General features: G+C 41.9%; 1 protein-coding gene across 3 annotated transcripts in view; it reads right to left on the bottom strand.

The window, feature by feature from the left end:
* The window catches only part of hdac5 (histone deacetylase 5), a 53,591-nt gene extending 38,860 nt beyond the window's left edge, over positions 1–14,731 (bottom strand). The window contains exon 1 of one of the 3 annotated variants that reach the window (XM_031876203.1): positions 14,598–14,731. The gene's annotated coding sequence lies outside the window, so the exon portion shown is untranslated. Of the gene's footprint in view, positions 1–8,024; positions 10,557–14,597 lie in introns of those variants that run through there. The other 2 variants (XM_031876202.1, XM_031876201.1) reach the window with 2 other exon arrangements.

Genomic DNA, 14,731 nt, shown 5'->3' on the forward strand with positions numbered 1-14,731 from the left:
TTCCTGGAGTCCAGTTGATAAGGTCGTTTACCAAATGCTCGGATCTTTCAGTCTGTCCAACTAGTACCTGCATTGCTACGGCAATGCAGTTTCACTGCACTTTAGTTTCTTTATTGTCTCCGAATGAAGAGATTTTGACACGTCCCGGGAGAAAAGCCCTATTTTTCGACTTAACTTTCATATTTTGTAATCCTGGTCATGATTTATCTTGAGTGGTTTGTGAAAACCAAAAGACACAATTGTGTCATCACAAGACCTCCTTTGATGTTGAAGGTTATAGCAGAACTATCATTGAGAGCTACATAAGAGGCCTTTTGATTGTAACATCACATGAGAGCTAAATTGTGAGCTACAGTAGAACTCTAGTGACACCAGTGATGTCATAACTAGTGACGACAGGAGCTACAGTAGAGCTATCTAGTGGGCCACGGAGATATGATCAAATGGTTGGATTAAATTTAAATATCTAAATGTCATAAATAGAAATATTTAAAAAAAACAAGTAACTCACTCAGAGCATAATTCTTAATGACTAGTGACATTTGAATATCACCACGCCAATCACGACACATCATCAGCTAGAGACAAACGTGTTGCTTCTACTGTAAGCTAGCTAACGTTCCCTCGGATGCAGTGACACAAAATGGATCGGTTATGAAACAAAACAAAGTGATGTGGGAGACGACCCTGCGTCAATAAAAGCTCCTAAGTGCTTGGTGAGGAAATACGACCCTGAATACATTGAATTTGGATTCATAATGGCAGGCAGTGATGGGTGCAGCTGACAGAGGCTTAACACATGTTTATTTTTTCACCTTCATGTTCTAATTTCCTTATTTATGTGAGAAAGTGGTTCTCAGATTTTTGTTTTTAACAATCAGTAGTGGGCCTTAAGTGATAAGAAGGTGAATAACCCCTGTTATAAAGTGAATAATGTATGTTTTGAATGTAGTTTCTTTAATTTCTTATCTAATTTCTGTGTTTCATCCCTATTTACTTTTTAGAATTGTATCCTATCTTGGGTTTTGTCTGCTTGTTTTTAGTTATAGTTATATATATATATATATATATATATATATATTTTTTTTTTTTTCCATGTAACTCAGAACTTCTGGCCTGAGCTCAACTTGCGTCTCACTGCTCTACATATCAGAGTGTTCCTGCATCTGTATGTCGTGTCCTGAAGCGACACTTGTGTTTGAACAGGAATTACACGGAATTAAAAAGAACAAGCTGCACCCTGTTGCTCACCGAGGCTCCCCTGGTCCTCTGCCGCCACCGACTGGTCATGTGCGGTGCATTCTATGTGTATAGAAGCATGAGAGAGAGCAAGAGGGGACCGTATCTGACAATAACTACTTGTACAGTGCAGTAAACTGGTCTAGCTGTATACAATCTAATGCGATCCAATACAACAGCCCCACAATCACTATTCAAATGCGGCATTTTTAGCAAAGTGATTCAATTCTATGGTGCCATTTGAAGCTGCAGTTGTGGCGGTATTTCTAATGTTGTGTCTCAGTCGTGTATGCGATGGTGTGAAGGTGAAAAAAACCCATTTAAATCAAATTGAGTGCAACATAATCAATGACATACAACTCCTGAAAATATTCTTTCCTCAAATTTCAAGTAAAAAAAAAAAGAAAATTCGACATTAACGCAAAATGTCGCACCAGTAATTTGAATTTCCATTACATCCCACTTAATTAATTCCATACGTGCATCTGGGGAGGATTACGTTGCACATCACTACTTCACTGAAACTGAGATATGAGGCATAATATGTGGAAAATGAAAAAAAAAAAAAAAATGAGAGAGAAGATTTTAAAGCAGACTTGTTACGACAGAGCTTCATAATTCTGGGTACTTTGCTGACCAGGAAGCGTATCCAAAAATAGAACCGGCTATCAGAACCCATCCGACACATCCACACTATGTTGCATACCGGACTGTGATTGGTTTGCCGAACCAGATATAATGTCACAACTCATGATCACTTTATGAACTAAGATTTAATATGAGCACAGAGAAACTTTTGCCCCCTTCTGCTGATGAATGTGGGGTAAAAAAGCCTTCTAACGTCAAAATATGCAAAGGTAACACTGAGTATTACCTCAGCAGGTTTTTATTATACCATTATTGAAATCACAGCATCTCTAAAATGACAGTTGGCAGCCAACCAAAAAAGAAAAAAGACAAAGAACCTCATTAGGAAGATTGTACAAGTTCCTGCCATCGATTCGGCACTGTAAGGTAGCCTGAACAGGAAGAACTCCAGAGGAAACAACGCAGACCGTACTCGGGCCGTGTCATCGTCTTGCTTTCTGTTTCAAAAATCCAGCCCAACCTTTCCTTCAGGTGTGCTTTTGCGGTGTGGGAGGATCCCCCCCCCTGTAGGAACTCTCCCCTGGACCTCCAGTAGCGGTTCTCACGTTCGACTTGGAAAGGCAAGAGGTGAAGGTGGCGCTTTACAGCATGCAGCGTTGACCTTTAAAATGTAGGCAACAGAACTCCTTCTTTCTAAATGCATGAGGTTTCAAAAGTCAACGAATAATCGTAATCTCAATACTGACCCGAAATGATGGTGCCTAGTCTGTGGTATAGTTTTCTTTACAGTTAAATCGGATGGTTATTGTCTTTGGTCTTTCTCCAATGAAAACAATGAAACAACACTGATGACAACTTCCTAAAGGCCAAGAGATTATTTTCTTGATCAATTGATGAGTTGTTTGCTCTATGAAATTTCATAAAATGGTGGAAAACAAATAGTCGATCAGTGTTTCCTCAAATGTCTTTTTTTTGTCCACAGCTGAAACATATTCAGTTTATTGTCAGAAAGGAGTACAGAAACCAGAAAATATTCACATTTAAGAAGCTGGCATCAGACTTTTTTTCCCCTCAAAAATAACTTAAATCGATGAATCGATTTAAAAATAGTTTGTGATTAATTAATAAGTGACAACTATTCGTTGCAGCTCTAAAGTTGATTGACACGAAATATCCCATAACAAATGATATCAAATATTAATGTCTGGGTTATTTCTGTCAGACAACACAATTGGAAGTCATTATCTTGGGCTCCAGGGAATCGAGACACTTTCCTTTATATTTCATGACATTTTATGAACCAAAACATTAATCAATTCCTCACTAATGCAAATACTCATTTAATGCAGCCCTGGTCTGGTTAGTTCTCAAGGTTAAAACCTAATATTTTAAACAGTTAAAGCACAACGAAAAAAAGTAACAGAAGCCAAACTGAAATCTAAAATCTAAAATCCCAAACTAAATCAAAAACAATAAACGATTGCAACGCTTCTGAGCTATAATAAGCCCGGGTCCAACTGGTCCGTCTATTTTGGGGCTCACGCCGCCTTTACAGTATGCGCCCCCCCAACTCCACAAAAAGAAGTCACAGGAAGTCCGTGTCCCAACAGGCACACTTGGCCGGGCGCCGTGGCAACGGTGTCGGGGCAAAAGATAATGGGATGGAACGCTGCGGGTGAGTCTGTGCTTAGGTAGTAACGGTGACAAGACACACCTGCTGGCCAACGATACGCATTAACCTAATAACACACACACACACACACACACACACAGAAAGAGAAAGCCTGTTTTAAAATAGAACACAGCAACATTTGAGTCCATTTTGGAAAAAATAAATAAAACAAATCAAGAAATATAAATCTCTCACTCTCCCTGCTGCCTCCTCTTCGTCTTCACACCGAAATATCCCAAAATACCTGGCCCCTCCCATTCTGGAGAGGAGCAGGAAGTGCTGCCTGGCAACCGGGGAGCTGGCTGCCGTGGCAACGCTCCACCTGAACACCTCTTCCCTAAACAAACAGCGAGCGGGACGTGGAGCCGTAGTCGGCCCCTCAGCAGTATTTGTTTATAGTCTGTATTCCTCGCTCGCTTTTTCCGTCGCACACAAATGTGCACACACACACACACTCATCTGTTCAACCAGGCCTATAAGACAGCAGCTCTTTATCTCTCTCTTTCTCACCCTCTCTGCAGGCTCAAGGAGAAAGAAGACAAATACACATTGTCCAACACACACACACACACACACACACACACACAGTATCTGTCCTCACAGACGTAACATCAGGACTGCATGTGAACAATTACCGTTATATGCAGAGCTGCAAAGATCAGTCGATTGATTGGCAGAAAAATGGATCCACAACAGGAGCAACAAGACGATAAGACAGTGGAGGAAAGCAGACATATTCCTGAAGATGTTCTTTACTCGTCTTTCCCTCTGTGAATTATTTAGATGATCATTATTGTTTAAATGATCATAAAAAACAAAATGTGGCCACTTGAGGGCAGCAGAAACAAAAAGTTAAAACATTTTGGGGAGGAATATTTAAGGTAAATTAATATTAGATAAAATAATCCCTTATTAGTCCCACAGCGGGGAATTGTGCAGGATTACAGCAGCAGAGTGGACGGTGCAAACGAACAAACAAGAAACAAGTAGAAACACAAGATCAAAACAAGTACAATAAATACGTAATTACCCAGTAAAGGTATAATAAACAAGTAAAAAAAAGCGGTGAAACAAAAACTAAAATATGATCTAGTCGGACTGAATGGTTGTAAATATTGCACAGTAGATTGCATAGATTATTTATATTGCAGTGGATACATTGGATTTATATTATATTATATATATTTATGAAGACTGTTCCTGCTGTATTAACGTTGTATGTTAATTTTAACTGGTAAACAGTCTCAATGTAACACTGATGCCTATATGACCGATACTGTAAGTCAACGAGACCATCAGAGAGAAGATTGGCCTTTTTCTACGTAGCTATTCACCGGGTTGAAATCATGCAGGTTTGCTAGAAAACTTCTTCAGCTTAGAATACAGATGAGGGGGGTCCTCCATCAGCGACCAGCACACTGACACATTGCATTCAAATTAGCACGAGAAGAACTGTAACCGCCACCTTCCCCTCAAGTTTCCTTGTCGAACGTAAACACTTGAGCACGAACTCTCGCGCACATATACAAACTCTCGCGAGAGTTTTACACAAGACGGATCCTTTCTACCCATAACCCGAAGGAAAAGCTAGCAGGTAGCATATCACGACTTTTTGTAAAACTACTATTAACAAGCAAAATAAATTTGACATATAACCCAGAATAGAATAGAATATAATAGGTATCATATAAAATCCAGACACTGAAGTTGAAAGTTGGTGGCATGGCCCTAAAGCTCTTATGTAACTAATGGAGTGACCTTTGACCCGTGAGGTTTGACCTCTGGGCTTTAGTAAAAATCTCTGTGCATGACAGAGTTGCAAATCCCTTTCCATCGCCCTTCCAACCAGAATGGATAATTCTGCCGGAATGAGTGCTAAAACCCGGAAATGAGTTCCCTCATCTCGAAGTCAATGGCTTTTATTTATGCCTGAAATATGGTATGTGGTTGACACAAGCTTAAGGGATGTTAACGTGTTGTTCTACAAGATAAAATATGCCGGCAGATATCCCACTCGTGAATTTTTGAAGTGTGTCATGTTTTAAAAAAGGCGGTCGCTAACAGGTGGCTGAACAAGACTACAAAATCATCATCACCTCGCAAGATACTTGTCCGCCTTTAGCTGAGCGGTGGTGAAGCGAAGTCATGCGACCATGGCGTGGTTTGTTTACATCCTTTCCTTTGTTTTTACCATTAGCTTTTTACTTCTGGCGATTGTAATTGCGCAAAACCCATTAAAGAGGTGTTCATTTTTTAAAGCAATCTTGGAGAACAGAATGTGTAATTATCATAACATTTGTTTGCCACAGAGTTCTGCAATGATCCATAATCCAATGGGAAAAATCCCATTGGCTTTTCGTCGTGAGTGAGGAGGGGCCATGGATGTATTAAGAGGACTGGATACAACTAACCAGCACATCGTTAAAAAAAGCTCTTCGGGCTTCCGCATTTTTGGGGCTGTCCTTGTCTGGTTGAATCTACCGACAGCCAGAATGAAAATAATATCTCAATGCAGCTATGTTTAGTAACATGAAGGAGGGAAAGAATGAAGCAAGAGGCAATTTAAAGGAAGAAGAAAAGTGAAGCCGAGAAGTATAATGTGAGGAGGATGCTATGAAAAACAACCCTGTTACAACAGCTATCAGAACAACAAGAGGTTATATTCATCCTTCTATCTACCTCGACAGAATAGTTTGTTGTGATTTTAAGCCGGCGGAATCTGTGATTAACTGTCACCTACCAAATCAAAACACTCTTTTAAAACAAAAGTACATGTTCCAAAGCACTGTGGTACTTTTCACTCTGTTGAAAAGGAAATTAAGATCTAGAGTTTTTGTTTTGTTTTATATGCACATGCTAAAATTTGCATCAATCAACTTGAAAAGGTGTGGCCTCTGACTGGCACAGGCTGTTACCCAGACTGGGGACTTTCATCATTAATCAATAAACAATCCATCACTGTGAATAAATTTGACACCATGGGTAATCATTACCCAAGAACAAACAATGTTTTCGGGTGGGTCGCAACACGCTGACACGGTATTTACAGTACAAAGCATCCCGCAGAAAGCTTCCTAACCAACTATGGACGTCCAATTTTCTGGAGGAAGTGAAATGTTCAAAAATCCCTTGAGGCTGGCAACTTGCAGGATTTGCTGGGACATTTCCCAAATTCCCCTTCAGTGGCACGCCAGGAAATGTAAACAGCGACTATTTCATCACCGTTACTTCGCTTTGAAAGCCAAAAAATGACAGATGTTGTCAACAGGTTTCATTCTCATACGCTATGGTGCCATCCGGCAGTCCACCTCTTTTGGAAGGAAGTTGCATCCTTCTTAAACTACCACCTTGAGGCAAAATCCTCGGTGACACTTTATGTATCTGTTAATGAAAATAAACAAACACTACTCAAGGCTACAACTGCGGTTGAGGGGACGATTGTCTGTCGGCGGAGGCCGCCTCGCTCCATTTCTATGGCTACAAGATTGTGCAGGAGCATTTTGCAGGATATTCTAAATCCCAGCGGCAAACCATACTTTGCACTGGCCAAATACAGTCATGACTGTAGATGTTTCTACAGCAGCAGCAGTGGCTATAACTATACCTACCTTTTTGGGCCCATTTGTACCAGGCTGATTTTTTGACAATTATAGACATCAAACACAAATACTTGAGAGTCAGCTATGCCCTGTTGCTCTCCAATTCACTATGCACAAGCATAGGCTTGTGCATAGTCCACAACTGGCCTCTGGCCTACCCAGGTGGCATGTGTGCCAGGTAGCGTGGCAGCTGATAATAATGAAGTTTGACAGCAACATGAACAACACCGTGCAAGATATACATTTCTAAACTTATGTTAGCGAGCAAAAGTTTGCCATATTTCATGCTGAGTATCAACGTGATCATTTTGGGGACAATGCAACTGCAAGCAGCCTCTGCAAAGTGTCAGACAGTTTTAAGAAGAGCAATGAGTGAGCAATGTACCCGTATGTCAGGTTCTATCTAATAAGGGGACCTCATTCATGAATGTAATTGTAGATTGGACAAGATAATACAGTACACAATACTAACGTTGTACGTATATTTGCTTATTACTGAGTTATGATACTCGCCACTGGTAGTAGGTGTTGTGTTGTTAGCTTGTTCGGTTGGTTGCACTACACCGGTCACTGCTAGCTTGGAGCCGTCCACTAACCATCCTGTAAGGAGTTAACTACTAACCGCTGTTTAACTTTTAATTGTTAGCTGTTAGTTGTGACGTTAGCTGCTAGCTGTGACGTAAACTCCCCCGGTCAATAACTGCCAGAACACAGGCAACTGTTGCGTGAACGCGAATAATGGCATTCCGTAAAGTGTTACCTGTTCAGTAACTTAGCTAGTTAGTTAGCTGTTGTGTCGGTCAGATGCCCAGCGTGTGTCCTTTAGCTAGCCGTAAGTTAGCCGTGTGACAATTTGTTTCTAAGTTAGCCACTGTGTTATAACTGTAGTGCAGGCAATGGCTTAGGAAAAACACAGAAAATGTCACCTTTCTCACTCTGCGACCGTTGCTTCGAAGACAAACCTTTAAAAACTGCCTGTCGGTATATCCCTTCGTGAACGGTCACACGCACGGACGCACGGACGCACGCTCTCTCGGTACCGTGGATGTCGGTGGGTCCTCCTGCTGGAACGCGTATTGGCGCAGAGGTCGCTTCTTCTCGGCTTTGGTTTCTCCGCCAAGGCTCGGTGTGTGTTCGCCCCCCGTCGTAGAGTTCCTCTGCGCTTTTATTTATACATTAAAACGTGTACTTCAACGAGCAGGACGTTTCGCCTCCTATCGTTTTAACCTCCTCCATATTTACAGTCTGCCTCTCTATCCCTCCCTCTCTCTTTTTTTTTTCTCTCTCTCTCTCTCTTACACCACCAACAACAACATTATTGACGTCGTCCTCCTGCCACGTGACCAGTCTGCTGGGGCTAAAAATAGACCCAATAGAAACCTACGGAGGCAGACAGACATGGCAGAGACAGACAGGCAGACAGACTCTCAGTTTAGTTTGTCTCCTACTTCACCTTACTTTCCCTCGTTTCCTACTCATATTGTGCCTCAGTACACAGTTGGGCTAGCTGCTCGCTGTGGGACCTGAAGGTAACATGAGCAAGGACCGCACACTGAAAGACACTGAAAGTCCATCAAATAATGTGTTCATGTGAGTTGAGCAGTACAAGTATTGTTGAAGCAAGTCGTTTATTAATCAACTGGTCAGTCAAAAGAAAATATTGTAAAACTATTAAAAACAATTCATATATATATATTTTTTTTTTTAATAATTTATTATGCAAAATGGCCAACATCACACTTCAGCCCCTCAGTTGTGACAGTCTTCTGCTTTTCTCTAGGTTGGTTTTACATGTTTGCTCCTTTTAATGTATTTACATTTGAGTCACAGAGCCAAGCATCAGATTTTACAGAAAAAATATAAATACCCGCGCAATCTTTGCAAATACCCAGATGGACATTGAACAACACTATGCTAATTTGAGGGTATTTTCAGAATCCTCGAAGTCTCTTTAAACCATCTGGATGAATAAATATTCCCTTGGATGCTAGAATGTAAAGGTAATATTGAGTGACATAAAAGGGAGCTAGATCACAACCTGCCTCAGGGCTCCAGGCCCCCGGGGGTCTCCAAAAGCCACAGTTTTACTGTGTGCAAATAGTTTTTTTGGTGATTTGATACATTGTTTGGAAATATGGGCATATGTACCACTAAAACAATATATCATCTGACATGAAGGGCCTTACGAAGGAGCCTGTTTTACTACCCGATCTTTAAGGTACAAGACATGAGATTTGGAGCACTTCGATTGCCTCTCAACGGCTCTCAACATGGCGACCCGCGAGCCAGCGGCACGTAGCTTACGCTACTAACAGCGCTAACAGTGCAAACTAGGGCGAACGTGCCGACAGAGGTTACAGTGTTTATCTGAGGGGGAGCCGGAGGGTTGGCGCTACCCTGCCACAACAATGCTGTCGGTCGCAGGCGGCGTTATCAGCTGTAACTGCATGAGGATCCCTCTATCAAATTTTGTGAGCTTCATTGTTCTAGTTTTGTTCTCAAATCTTTTACAATGCAAAATTAATGTGTTTAACACATTCACTACACAGAAAATGTAAGGCCGATTTACATCCCAATAAAACCTTTATGAAAATAACTGAGGTGTTAAAAGGGGCCCAGTGGGTCATTTTTGCCCCCAAGGCCCCCTATCACGTTTATCCAGCTATTGATTTTCTTTGATTGCTGTTGTTGCACCTACTAGGGTGTTAGATGTTTGAATGAACAGTAATAGCAATATACCGTAACATTTATATAATAACGCAACATTTTACAAGTTATGTAAATGGCTATGGGATATAATGCCTGTATGTGTGTAGGATTTTTGGCATTCATGTTCCCCTCAGGATGAATCGTAATTACTTTGGCAATCAATGACTTTTCACCTGCAGCGCCATCATCAGGTCAGAATCTCAGTTTCCTAGCATGTTAGCTCACTGACATTAGCTTTTAGGTCAAGTACAGCATCACAGAGCTACTAGCATGGCTGTAGCTGACTCTTAGTCTTGTTTTACTGTACAATTTTAGCATTTCGGACACTCAGATGCCCCTGTATCTCAGCAACGCTGTATTATCTTTAGCAACTGTGTACCAAACAGTCTTTGCTGCGGAAGAAAAATACAAATTACATTGTGAAACAGCAACATTGTGGAGTCCATAGCATAACAGAACTGTGGTGGGACTTCAGCTTACTTTTGGAATAAGTCTGTGATGTTTGTCAAAACTGATATATCTGGAATCATGATGCATACAAATTAACTGTCAGAATTAACAGCGACAAGGTTTGAGGTGGGAAAAAGGCAAAAATCTCCCTTTTATTCATCGTTGTTTACAATTTAAGGAGAGGAGAGGGGCTATAAATATCTCCACTCTTAGCACAAAGTGACTGCGGAGGAGGTGGAGGGAATAGAAAAGATGGAGATTGGGAAAATGAGGGAGGAGAGAAGGTAAGAGAATGTGACAGAGCAGGGGGATTGGAGGAAAGATGGAGAGAGATGGAGGGAGGGAGGAAGGGAAGAGAAGGAAGGATGGGGAAAGAAGGGAAAAAATTAAGGAAACGCGAGGGTAGAAAAAAAAGAGCAGGGAAATATTCTGCACGAACAGAGGAAGAGAACAAGGTAGAAACGATGGAGAGAGGGCTGGAGGTGGCATGAAAGGGAGAGTGAGAGACAGAAATAGAGAGAAAGAGAGAAAGAAAGAGCTATTCTGGTAATGATGTTGTTGCCATGGAGACGCTGCGCTCAGTCAGACTACTCCACAGGTGCCCCGTGGGTATTTTTAAAAGCGCGTCAATGATTGGCGGAGGCCTTTTGAAACGGAGCACTATTGATTTGTTGACATAGGTGAAGGTCAAAGGTCATCACATTGCATTACCCTCATCTCCCCCCTTCTTCTCTACTTCCTCATTCCATTGCTTGTGAATCTCTGTCTCAATTCACATAAAGCTAAAAATAAAATGGTGACCAATGCCAAACACACGTCTTGAACGTTACATCTACGCACTGTTTTCTGTTTAAAGGAAAGCCCTTTGCAACCTTCGAGAGCAAGAGACCTTTGTTTTCATTTAGATAAATATCTGTTAAGTCATATCTAGCTCCCAAAACACAATGGCGATTGAGTCTGTGGCCCACCGATGCATTCGCAGTATAACAAAGTTGGCATCTGTAGTGACATTCCCAGAGAAAAGGCGACACCGTTTGGAATCTCTTGGAAGTGAGATCCCAAAAACACGCCTGCAGTTGCCGCTTTTCGCCATAGGGGCACCGAAGAGAGCGAAACGGAGATCTTCTCGATTGTAACTTTAAAGGGGCCATGCTCAGTATTTTGGTCACACTTTATAACGCTGCTGGTGATTCACAGCGTACACATTTACAGCGTTAATTCTTACTTAACTTGTGGTGTTACATCGTCGTGTGAATCAGTACATGAAAAAATACTTTCGGTTCTTGCTGGTCCCTAAATGAAGGTACATTACATTATATTACATTACAGTCATTTTGCAGACGCTTTTATCCAAAGCGACTTACAATAAGTGTATTCAACATAGGTATTCAAGAGAACTGCTAGTTACCAGAAGTCATAAGTGCATCTCCTTTTTTACACAAGCATCTAAGAGCATAAACCAGAGCAGAAGTACAGTGCAGAAACAAACTAATACAAATATAATATGTACAAAAAACAAATATGAATACAATAAGTGCTAAGTGGAAGGCTCAGGGTAGTACTTCTTGAAGAGATGAGTTTTCAGCCTGCGCCGAAAGATGGGCAGCGACTCTACTGTCCTTACGTCAGTGGGGAGTTCATTCCACCACTGTGGGGCCAGGACAGAAAAAAACCGTGACCGGGTCGATCAGCCGCAGGGACCTCTGAGCGACGGGGCAACCAATCGCCGTGAGGCAGCAGAGCAAAGTGGTTGGGCCGGGGTGTAGGGCTTGACCATGGCCTGGAGATAGGAAGGAGCTTTTCCTTTCACTGCCCTGTAGGCTAGCACCAGAGTCTTAAACTGGATGCGAGCTCTTACAAGTAGCCAGTGTAGAGAACGGAGAAGGGAAGTTGTGTGGGAGAACTTGGGGCGATTGAACACCAGGTGAGCTGCAGCTTTCTGGACAAGCTCCAGAGGTCTGAGTGTCACCGGGGCGAAATGACAAGACCAGTTGGGTGTCATCGGCATAACAATGGTAGGAGAAGTCATGCGAGCGAATAACAGAACCCAGAGATGTTGTGTAGAGCGAGACTGAACTGGCCCAGGACTGAACCTTGTGGAACCCCCGTAGTCAGCATGCGTGGTTCCGACATGGCCCCCCTCCATGTCACCTGGTAGGATCGACCTGTCAGGTAGGATGAAAACAGGGAGAGTGCAGCGCCTGAGACGCCCATCCCCTCGAGGTTGGAGAGGAGGATCTGGTGGTTCACCGTGTCAAAAGGTATTGCGTATCAAGGGAGTAAGATTTCGGAATTTTAGGGGAAAGGAGAAATAAGTTGTATTTAAGTATTTTAATAATTACTGGAGTAGGAGCCATGTATTTGATTTGTGTTTAATATGAATTGTGTAATATGTCAGTAATTAAAGGTGTGATTGAATGGGAAAAGAAGCAAACGCTTTTTTGACCTAATTGCAGTGACTAAAAGTCCTCCACTTTAGCCGCTAACGAATGCTAACTGATCTGAATTGTTTAGCCGTTTGCTGCGGCGTTATCTGTTTAAACTTTGTGATTGAGCTTCTTGGAAGTGACGGTCACTTGTGGACACGAATGGGAAAAATGTATGCAATGATATATAAAGTATTGGCATGCGTTGTGTATAATTTTGGTCGGAACAGACGTCTAAACAATTCAGATCAATTAGCAGCCAGTAGCGGCTAAAGTACAGGAATTAATGTCACCACAACTGGGTACGGGGTGTTTTATAGATACTTTTAGTGTATTTGTAACCATTGGGTACATATGGGGATACAGTACTAGTCAACAAAGCTTTACATTTGACATCCTAAGGTACCTCTTAAGTAATTATGCTATAACATATTTCACAGTTGTGATGTGCTACTAAAACCTCAGGCTTTTGCACTAACGAATGTTTAACAATGAATGCTGTTGCCCTTTACTCACAGTAGGTGTGACAACCCATACTCCAGAGATTTATTATGCCTTTTAGATTTATTCTGAATAATGAGTTGACAAATGATGTCTATACTTTTGAAAATTGGCTTTAAAAACCCACCGTACTCTATCGACCTCAACACCAAACAACCAAACAGCTAACATTAGCGGGTAGCTGTGGAACAAAACTGAAATTCAAATGGAAATTCACAAAATTGTACACCGTTTTGGTTCCTTCAAGACAGTAATCTCAGGTTCTGCCGAGTGAAGCCGATGTGGAAGTGTCTTAAAACTTGCATTCTCTCTACTGGCCATCAGGGGGCGACTCCTCCGGTGGCAAAAAGAAGTGTGATTGCATAGAAGTCTATGAGAAAATTACTCTACTTCTCACTTGTTTTATTACCTCAGTAAACATTGTAAACATGAGTTTATGGTCTCAATCTCTAGTTTCAAGTTTTCTTCAATACAGCATGATCTTCATTTAGTAAATTATGGTCCATTTAGAGTCAAACAGACCATAAAGAAGGGTTTGCTTTAGGGCGTTCTCACTGTGATTGACTGCGATTCACAAGATAGTATAAAAATGGTAACCTCCATATGTTGGTTGCAAAAAAAAAACCAACATGGTGACGGCCGTAATCCAAGATGGCGACGGCGAAATCGTCAAACTAGATGCTTAAAAAACGTCATTCCACAAACCACTTCTTATATACAGTCTGTGGTTCCATCCTGAAGGCAATGTTTTTGTCATTGTGACCTCATGCTGCACCAGTGGGAGGGAAATAAATCTCAGACCGCCAGGGTCCAAAACCCACACAGGTAGAAATGTGTCAAGTCATATTTAGAGACTTGATAAATATACTGGAAAGACTGCGGCGAAAACAAGCTCATTGGTGTCATTGAGACAATAAAGAGACAGACAGAGAGAAAAAGAGAGAGAGAGAGAGAGAGAGAGAGAGAGAGAGAGAGAGAGAGAGAATGGGGTGAACCAATAACATCTCAATATGTAGAACACACACGCAGCAAAAGGAGTAGCAGTGAGTCAGCCTCCTGCTGTGAGTCACAGGAGAATTCAGAGATGTCAGACAGAAAAAGAGTGCACACACACATGCATGCACACAGACACACAAGCATACACACACACACAGACACACATACACACACATGGTCACAAGTTTTCTGACATTAATGAAGATAACCTTGACAACTGTTCTCCTTCCACCTACGGAGTTACAGTACGAGTGTAAGGCTTGACACACACACACACACACACACACACACACACACACACACACTGAGCTGGCCGTCCCACCACATTCTCAAATCTGTAACACACAAATCAATTTTTCACCAAACGCGCTTCTTCCGACACATTCTCAGGAATCCAACAGCATCAGCACGCGTTACCTCCGCAGGCTTTAGATGAGCATCTGACTCATTTCTCCATCATCCTGCGTTGAACCTCAAGTCCCCCAACGGGTCCCCGGACCACAGAGTGAATACCGCTGATCCCACGCTGCTGCTTCTGCTGCTGCTGCTGC

Source organism: Anarrhichthys ocellatus, unplaced genomic scaffold (genome assembly GCF_004355925.1).
Source record: "Anarrhichthys ocellatus isolate YVR2014 unplaced genomic scaffold, GSC_Weel_1.0 scaffold106, whole genome shotgun sequence".
Taxonomy (NCBI): Eukaryota; Metazoa; Chordata; class Actinopteri; order Perciformes; family Anarhichadidae; genus Anarrhichthys; species Anarrhichthys ocellatus.